General features: G+C 32.6%; 1 long non-coding RNA gene across 1 annotated transcript; it reads right to left on the reverse strand.

Moving 5' to 3' along the window:
* Positions 1 to 5394: 5394 nt before the first annotated feature.
* LOC132731589 (uncharacterized) lies at positions 5395 to 7924 on the reverse strand. The gene is made up of 3 exons (XR_009625910.1): positions 7321 to 7924; positions 6179 to 6281; positions 5395 to 5925 (listed from the first exon to the last, which is right to left on the reverse strand). It is a non-coding gene; the product is annotated as an uncharacterized LOC132731589 (long non-coding RNA).
* Between the last annotated feature and the right edge of the window lie 2137 nt (positions 7925 to 10061).

Here is a 10061-nt window from a genome sequence, read left to right on the forward strand (position 1 = left end):
GTGTTTATGATACATACAATATAAAAACGACCTTAATTATAAAAAGACTACCCCACTCTTTAACGTTACCGATACAATCTGGACGATATTTATAGAAATTTCTGTTGGTCACGTGGTTATTAACTTTTTTTCATAGGAAAATATTCAATTGAACACAATTATAGCAAAACGTCAAGTTATATGTTCGTGAAGTTGGCAGACTAACAGCCTAGCAGTCTAAGGGAAACTATGGATAGTACGAACAAGAAACTGGTCGGAAATGAATAGGTAGCACTTACTTAGATCATTCCACGCCTTTTTTCAATATTGCGATCTTTATTTTACAAGATGTTGAGCTTTTTTTTTTGCATTCTGGCGCTTTGAAATTTGTGAACTTAGCAGCCTAGCAGCCTGGCAGTCTAAATTTAACAAAGGATATAGTACAATCATGAAACTGGTCGGAAATGAATCGGCAGCACTTACTGGGACCATTTCACGCTTTTTTCAATATCGTGATCTTTATTTCTAAGATATTGAACTTTTTTTCATTCCGACATTTTGAATTTTGTGAAAATAGCAGCCGAGCAGCCTGGCATCCTAAAGAAAACTAAGGATAGTACAAACATGAAACCCGTTGGAAATGAATCAGTAGCACTTACTTGTAAAAGGTGTGTCAGTTACAAAAATGATTATTTTCACTGTACAATAAAGAGTTCTTTTTGAGGTATGTGATTAACAGAATATTATATTCGAGGAGATTCACAACTTATTTTTTTTAAATCCATGAGTCTTATACAATAAAAGTAATTATATACAACTCGTTTAATAAATTTAGTAGTGAATCTATGTACACTCATTTATTATCCTGTGGCATGCGAGTATATAGTTCCCCCTCGTATTTGTCGTTAAACACTAAATTTATACTTGCATTCTTTAAAAACAGATATCAAATTACGCAGATGTAATCTAAGTGTTAATATTAGTTTTGAAGCAGGTACAAAAAGTGTTCATTTGAAAACATTTTCACCTGATAGTGTGTATTGTCGAAACATGACGTCCTTGAGCGCACGCGCAAAACTTCTGCCATATACACCGATTTTCAACAAGTAGGTCCATGGGGTAAAAAATATATTTAAAAATTCGACCTTTCCCGATTTAGTCAATAGTTGTCTTAAGACATTCATTTACCACCCTATGACAATATCTGAAAGTTTTGTATACAACACTCTCGCAGTTTTCGTGTAATGATCTCTCAAACACAGGTGGCTGAAGACTAAATTTATTACGTATAAACCTCCGTTATTAGAGCCCTATGATGTATAATGTACACTTATTTGATATAATATTTTTGAAAACATTGCTAAACTTAACATTATCGTAAAAGTATAATATAGCAATACTTATTTTTTTAAAAGTACTAAACGAATTGACCAAGAAGGAAGAAAATAATTCTATTTTATAATGATATGTTCGCATTATAAATTGGTTACAACATAAATAAATAAATAAAATCATATATATGCTACAAATTATGTATACAGTACCGGATATGTTAGTTGAAGTCATCGCATATAAACACAAATGCAACTTTTTAATTCAATGTAGAAAAAAAAAAGAACCAAATTTTCGCAAAGTCCACATATATCTAACATACGTGGCCAATCATTAATAATTCACCAAAAAATAACGAAGGTTTTGATTTATGAAAATACAAAAATGTTTTAAATCTGATCGAAGATCTATTTAATTTTCAACACAAGAATGAACAGATACAGAAATGATTTATACAGAAATGTATATAATGAATATTAAGTCATAGCATTGTCTATAGTATTTCATAAATTCACTGATTGAATGGTAGCCATTCATGAAAATAAACATTAAAAGTCAGAATAGTGAACTGATATAGTCCAACAAAGTTTTTCTTAGATTATTACCCTTTCATTTATAACCATTAAACACAATCTTATAATCTAGATATGCAATAGGATCACCTCATCAAGACAAACGATTAAACACTAATGGTAACGAAGGTTTCCTTAGAATCAGAAAATAACGTAATACATCATTTTAGGTTCATAGATAAGTTTCTGGTTGTTCTAATAGACATCGTCAATCACGTTTAAACATATTTGTGTGACATGGCTACAAAATATATCATGATATGTTAAACTAAATGACAAATTTAACACAAACAGTCTTGTTGATAACGAAGGTTTAGTGGCATCACTGCTTTTCAGTAATACAATGCATAAAGACTCAAAATACGATCTCTATCATATTCACTAATTTTGAACATTCTTTTTGATTTTCCTGTAGCTTCTGGTGCATCTACTTTTGTTAATATTTCACAAGGTTTCTGCCAAACAATATCCTCATTTCTAGGCCATGAAAGAACTGCTTCTTGGTTTCCATAAATTTAACTTCATACTCTTCTTCATCCTTATCAACTATTACGCCAATAAACCACTTATTTTCATATACAGAAGCAACATACACTCCATTTCCATATTTCATTTCCACCATATCTAGTGTGCACTTTTCTACTTCTGCATTTCTAGCTTCATCATGTCTGTTATTTTCGGCATTTTCATCTTCATTATTTTTCTCCTCTTGAGCACAAACTGTATTTACTCTGCTATTATTGGCCGCTATTTGGGTCCTAGTGAATTCATCATCCCAAACTAACCTCCCTGACTTTGATTCGAGACTCTCCTTGGCCAATCACTGCATGAATCCTCATAGTCCCTTTGACAGCTTTGACTGGATTACTCTGAATTCGTATTTCTGTTTCTCTGCACTTTTCAGAAGAAACAAATCTAAATTGGACATTTTTCATACTTGAGTTGATACCCCATTTGTAGAAATCATTTACGTCTTGGATAATAGCTTTGCCACTTCTCATAGCTTTGTCGGCTAGTCTCTTGCAAGACCCACCTAAACCATCACACGGCCCTTTGCCGTGACCGGCTTCAAAATAGTTCCATCTAGCCTTGGTACCATACCGCTGTTCATGGTAAGATAGAAGATCAAATATATGTTTGTTGCGGTACTGACTGGTTGGTGAATCACTCCAATAGTGTATAGTTGAAATACTGGCATCTATTTCTTTAAGAATGGGCTGCAACTCATCGATAAAAGCTATTACAGTTGATGCTTTGTGTCCCATCTCATCGGACACGATAATTATGCTTTGATGTTGAAGTTTTTCATCTTGGTCTCGAAAATATGCAACAACTGGGTGGAGAGTAACACTTGTTTGATTGAAGTATGCACTCTGGACTTCTTCTAGAGATCTACAACTATAATTTTCTGCGAAGTCCAGCTGCAACAGCATCTCGTGTTTTGGCAAGTTCTGCTTAAGCATCTTTATCTCTTCATACTGTTTTGCAACCCTTTTCACGTGAGATTCAAAATCTTTCATTTGTTGTTCTAATTTGACGAAAAACTGCTCTCTGTTGACTTTTGTTTCGGTTACTCTGGTTACCATCTTTTTCTTGCCTTTCTCTTCTATTTCAATTCTGTTCCACTGACTCCATACAATTGACGCAGGCAGCGATTTCTCAAGGTCATCTTTAGTTGGAAAGTTTTCAATTGCTCTTTCTGGGTTTGCTGATACATCTATACCCTCCTTTCTAAGCAGCTTTACCGACAAAGCAGCATTCTGGTGTTTCGTACATAAGCATGAACTGCGGCTTGAAAATGAGGTTAACAAAATATAATTTGGCCTGCATCGACTAAATGAAGTGAAAGATATATCAACATCAGGATTTTCTGATTGAAACTTTTTGTACAAATTTGATAGGTAATCAGAAAGAATATATAATTGTTTCTTTTCACCACTTTCACTTTTCTTCACATCTTTCTTTCCCGGTTGAAGCTTACTATTGTCTTCTCTTTTAAAAAACTCTATTACTCTCTCCTGATATCTCCCGAGTGTGCTCTTTCTCGATGATCTTGCTACTTGGTGGAGCTTACTTTAGCTTTTTCCAAGTTTATGTCGACAGAGGTCAGTCTTTAATGACAGTAAATTTTTATACATTTATATTTCTTGGCTATCTTTCCGGAGATGACTCTATGTACAGCTTTCATAGTTCCTATCGGCGTTTGTTCTTTTGTACGTTTGACCTCTCTGACAATGACATTTCCTAGCAACAGTGACTTTCTAATTTTTTGCTTCTGACTGTTAGATAAGTTTGCCATCTGCATTTCTTGTTCTGTCTGCTTTCGTGGTGTTAATTCTTGACTTGATTTTTACTTTTGTTCTTCATCCGCTGCAATGATCTTTGAGTAGATTTGTATCTTTTCAGAAGCTTGGATCTTTCTTGTTCAAGAAGTCTAATGCGTGAGGTGGCCTCTGACAATTCTCGTTTCGACCTAATAAGTGCACCCTTTCTCCTATTGTTTTGAAATGGGATTCGTACTCTTAGACGACCTCTTTCTGAACTGTCATTTGGAGCACTATCATACCCACTTGTGTCTTGTTCTTGTGGTGCCACCTGCCGTTGTCGCTCTTCACGCTTGCGTTGGTAAAACCTTCTTAATTTAGCTCTATTTTGCTCGTTTCTTCTTTTCTTGTCTCTGTCTGAGAGCTCAGATGAAGGTACATAGTTACGGCGCATTCTCTCACGTTCCCGCCTCAGGTATTCTTCATTGTTTTTCTCTTTAAGGCGCTGGCGATAGACCCTTTGGATTTCTGCTTTACTCTTTCCCATATTAAGATATTTACCTGCAAAGAAATTAAAACCTTCGTTATGTTCGTGAAACCTTCGTTATCCTAAGATTAATATGGAAAGGGACACTAAGGCTATATTTATGTACAACAAAACATCACTTATAATATAATTCTTTGCAATAACATTGGAAATTGTAAAGAAAGAAAACGGATATGATGTAAACGATTAAAATTTTCACTTGAGCAACATGAATACTTAGATTCTAAACATATTTTATAATGTTTTATTCTAAAATATATTGCAGAGCAATTTAAAAAGGCTGTTATAATGCCCGTTTGATATGTCTGTTATAAATGTTTTAGAAACTTCCCAGCAAACAAAAGACGTTGTACCAACGTTGTACTGACGTTAGACCCTGACGTTGGGTAAACGTTGGCAGAAGGTTGGATTTGAAAGTTTTTTAGACGTCAGAAACCGACGTCTATACAACGTCATATAATGACCTTTATCCAACCTTTTCTGACCATAATCCAACCTTTTCTGACTATTATCTGACCATAATCCAACCTTTTCTGACCATTATTTGGACATAATTCAACCTTTTTCTGACCATAATCCAACCTTTTCTGACCATTATCTGACCATATGCCAACCTTATCTGACCAAATTTTCTGACCATGATTTAACCTCATTCAAAACTTTTGGAATATGATTTTTTTCATTTTGAAGCTCTTTAATAGGGTTAATAAATAAGCATTCTTATGATTTTAGCAATTTATTTTATACTCGGAATCACAAGTACAAAACAAGAAATGTGGTACTATAACAAATGCAAGATTTACATAATATTTTATGAAACTATTGAACTTGATGGTATGTACTTTAATAACGCTTCATGTATTAATTAAGCATGTTTTAGAAATAAGATAAACAAAATCTTTCTTGAATATTAACACTGACATTTTATATAGCAAACATCCATTCATGTGTTTTTTATTATATCACCACTGAACTGATCACTCTGAGTTTGGGATTTTTCAATCATCTATCCAACTCACTGATTGTATATTTGTCTTTGTATTTTATAACTGAATCTAGATCTGAATGTTAAATGGAACAATATTCTGAATATTTTGTTATAACTATAAATAGCAATGTTCATGTATCTTCATTAGTATTCTAGCTTCTTTCGTCCTCCTACACTATGTCGATCTGGGGCATACTATAAGCGTATCATTACCGTCTCCAACCTGAGATCTCATCACACTTTCTGAAATTAAAAAAAAAATCAGTTACAAGTGCAAGAAATAAATCACTTATACATATTATAATTAAACGAAATTCTAACAAAACTCTCCAACTACTTAAAAAGATACTTATTATTTTTAATTTAGTTTAAACCATGTAGTTTCGTGTACCTACTGTATATATCTATTAATTTTGATAAAAATGGCTTCGTGAATTTCATTATAAAATCAAGGGTAATAAGATCACTGTATTTTCTATAATATTTTGAAATATACCTGTCACAAAATCTTGGTAGGTTTTCATTTTTCTTTTCCTCTAAATATTTTCATCCTCCTCCTGAACTTTTGACACATGTTGAATTATCATAATTTTCACAATCTGAAAGACGAAATATACAATGTAATCGTTTTAGAATTTAACCATGTGGTGGAAGGATGTTTGTCTAATACAATAGGCAAAATCCAATTACTATTAATCTTAGTTAACTCATAAGCGCATGAAAAACTGATATAACAAATACCAAAATGAAATTAATTCTACTCCCGCAAAAATTGATATTGTTATTTTTTTATATTCAATGTACTTTGTACAAATGCTCATACAACATCAAAGAAATTCACATGTTACTGTCATTTTTATAGATATTATCTCTGCCCAGCATGATCTGGTCTGCTAAGTGTATATAGGACAGACTGGCTTAGTGTAAAAACGTTTTATGATACGAGCATACAACTTGTTGATAAGCAGGCTAATTAACAAACTATTACTTTTATTGATTTATAACTATGATAATGTGTTTTCTGATTGATAATATGTTGTTTGATTACATTAATAAAAAGATAGCTAGTCAAATACAATGTGCTTTCAGATATATCTTACCAAAGTCGTATCATTTACATGTATCAAATGCCATGAATCATTATCATAATATAAGAAACACATGGTATGCTAACAGTATGGGTAAAGTACTTCAATTAACAACGAGTAGTTTAACAACTACACAGATATCAAAATCAAACTGCATCTGATACATGTGTAAATGACTGGCCCCTCATATAAGGGAAATTCATGTTGATAAGAAATAAGAGGAATTTTTATTTACCAGCATTTGAATAATAAGAGTCTTACGTACTGCATTTAACTTTTTATTGATTTCAATTGCTAGGATATTTCCTACCATTGATCGTGCATTTATTTGGCATGGCGATATAGTGTGGGAAAAATGATCCGATTATACAGACTGTTATATAGCAAATGATAAAGTGTTCTTATATACGTGGAAACAAAATTATTTATCTCGCGAAATCACGTTACATTAAGTTTTACCAGTCAAACATTTCAATGATCAAATAACCATCGAATCCATGCAAACATGGGGTAAATTAGCATTGAAAAACAATATATAATGTTTGCCTACCTTTTTCTTTTGTTTGGAATATACAACTTTGTCTGTCAACCCGACGTTTTTTTGTCCGCCAATACAATTGAATTTCAAATCCGATAAGTCGCAAATTCGAATTTACTAAATTATTTACCACTATAAAATGAAGCCCCTCAAAAATGATAACAGCTTCATTGTAAATTATATAAACACTTCTTAGACTAATTCGAGGAGATAAGATATTATTTAAACGAAAATAGAGCAAATATATTTTATACTGATCTGCGACTATCCGTTAACAGAGCGCCACCTATCGAATATCGTACGTTAGCCACCCACGTGATACTGTTGTTTTGATGGAGAAAATAAATATATTATGTTCCCTTTCTAAACTTAAACTTAAAATTCTCGCTGTTTATGCTTTCATTTATATATATATTGGTTTCATAAATTAAATTCACCTATTGTCAGATTACCGACCAAAACCCGACGTCGATTCGACGTCAAAATGAAACGTCTGTTAGACGTCGGGGATTCAACGTCGATTTGACGTTGTATGAAGGTCACCGACGTCGCGACCAAAATTCAACGTTGATCCAACGTTGGGTCAACGTCGGGTGTTTGCTGGGTTATGTTTAATGTATATACACAAAGTATAACTTGATTTTTTATCACAAAAAAATAAAATAAAACCTTCGTTATCATGCGATAACGAAGGTTTGATAGATTTTAACATGACTTTTATACCAAAGGGAGACAAATCATTATCATGTTCATTTATTAACTAAAAAATTATGATATAGCCCATTTCACTACGATTTCTCACGAAAATTAGCGAAGTGCTACGATCATATAATCAACTGACCAATCAAATGCTGGTGGATGCATGTACAATCTATTACTAATAATAGTAACATAAAAGTAAACAAAGGAAATTTACATGGCGGATTCTTATCACAAAGTTGAAATATTTCGAAGAATATGCCGTTATACTGCATAGTTAACTCATTGACGATAATGCATCAGTTTTAACTTCTCTCCTATACCTAACGCCACGATAACGAGTCGATATCGACTTTACACCTGTTTGCTTTACTTCCCGGTCGCCACGTTGTAGCGTCGTAAATCATTGGTTGTTTTCAAGGTATTCCCCGAGAATATTTAAATATTAGCCAATTAGAAATCGTCAGTATTTGAGCTTACATTTGAGACCGATGCGGAGGATAATCCATTGGATTCTGATAATGAAATGTTTAATTTTGACATCAGAAAGTAGTTTATAAAATGAAAGTATGGATTTTGACTGAAGGGGATTATGTCCGTACACCAAAATGAAAGTGTTTGTGGGAGTTTTCCAGAAGAATAAGCATTTTTTAATTCAATAAACACTCGCTCGTCAGCCGCTGAATCACCCGCCATTATCGTAAATATAAACAATACATGTACACTCGAGAACCAGTATTTCATTGGTCAAACATATTAGCACTTTACCTCCCACGTGATGCGTGTCTACGAATGTTTCCGATAAATTACGAAGGGCTGGTGAAATGGGTTATTGCGCTAATAATTACAAAATTAAATATATTTCCAAACGACCATTTCACAAAATAATTCTTTTGAAAACTAAGGTAAAAATACTCACAATTCTAGAAGGAAATGCCAGTAATGTTTTTCGTGTTTTTCAGTGATTTCAGTTACCGGCAAGTAGACACTCCGATATGACGTCACTGGAAGTGATGTCACTGTAATTTTATGCAAATTCCGCGGCAAATTTGAATTATGATAACGAAAGTTTAAATTACGAAGGTTTAAACTCAATTTATGATCTGGATTAGTTTAATGTAGATCTATAACAATGTTTTAAACATAGTCTTCGCTCTTACTACACCAAGGTGACATATTGGTTGATATGAGAGGGTGTCAGGATATATCTTTAGGAAACATTAGTATTTTTTTAAATCACGAAAGTTTTACGTTATTAGAATCTACTTTTGAAGAAATGCTAATTATTTATGATGACCAGTGTTTGCCATTTAGGTGCAAAACATATCTGCTTGTGTTCCTGTCGTGTACACTAGTCTCTAATAGCTTTATCACTATATTGTGTTGCTCGATAATCAAAATATTTATAATTTGAAAGATTATATAAATTGGGAACAACGAAGGTTTTTTTAATAAGATAATTTCAGCGACACATTAAACACCTAAAATTTTCTGACTAAAGCTTGTACTGGTCATTGTTATTCCCTTTGTATAATTAAAAGCAAGAATAGAGGCTGTTTAAGTAACAAAAAAAGCAGATTTTGGTAAGCTACTTTTCGAAGGAAATGATGTCCAAAGTAAAATTCAGTGCAGGCGACAATAACGAAGGTTACTGTATGTATCATACACTTGCAAAATATTATATATGTATATAATTATGCAAATAAAACAATTTTCAAACATCCAAGAATATGTAAAATGTGTGCTGCAAATATTTGTGCACATTATATTTAATCAATAAGTTACATGCATTTATTTCTTATTGGAAAATTTGACTTAGAATTATAGAAAATAAATTTCTAATTACCTCCCTTTATTTACGCAAAATGTTAAATTGGGTAATATCTTTATAAATAATGCTTATTTGAACTTACAAGATTGACAAATCTTAATTTGAGCATCATATTTATGAAATAAAACCATGAAAAAAATGTGTTACAGGATCTTTAAATTCGATAAAGGTTTCGCAAATTTGAACTCTTCAGTGGATAATGGAAGAGCCTAATTTTTAACAG

This window comes from Ruditapes philippinarum, unplaced genomic scaffold (genome assembly GCF_026571515.1).
Source record: "Ruditapes philippinarum isolate M1 unplaced genomic scaffold, ASM2657151v2 ctg3083_1_1_1_1, whole genome shotgun sequence".
NCBI classification, from domain to species: Eukaryota; Metazoa; Mollusca; class Bivalvia; order Venerida; family Veneridae; genus Ruditapes; species Ruditapes philippinarum.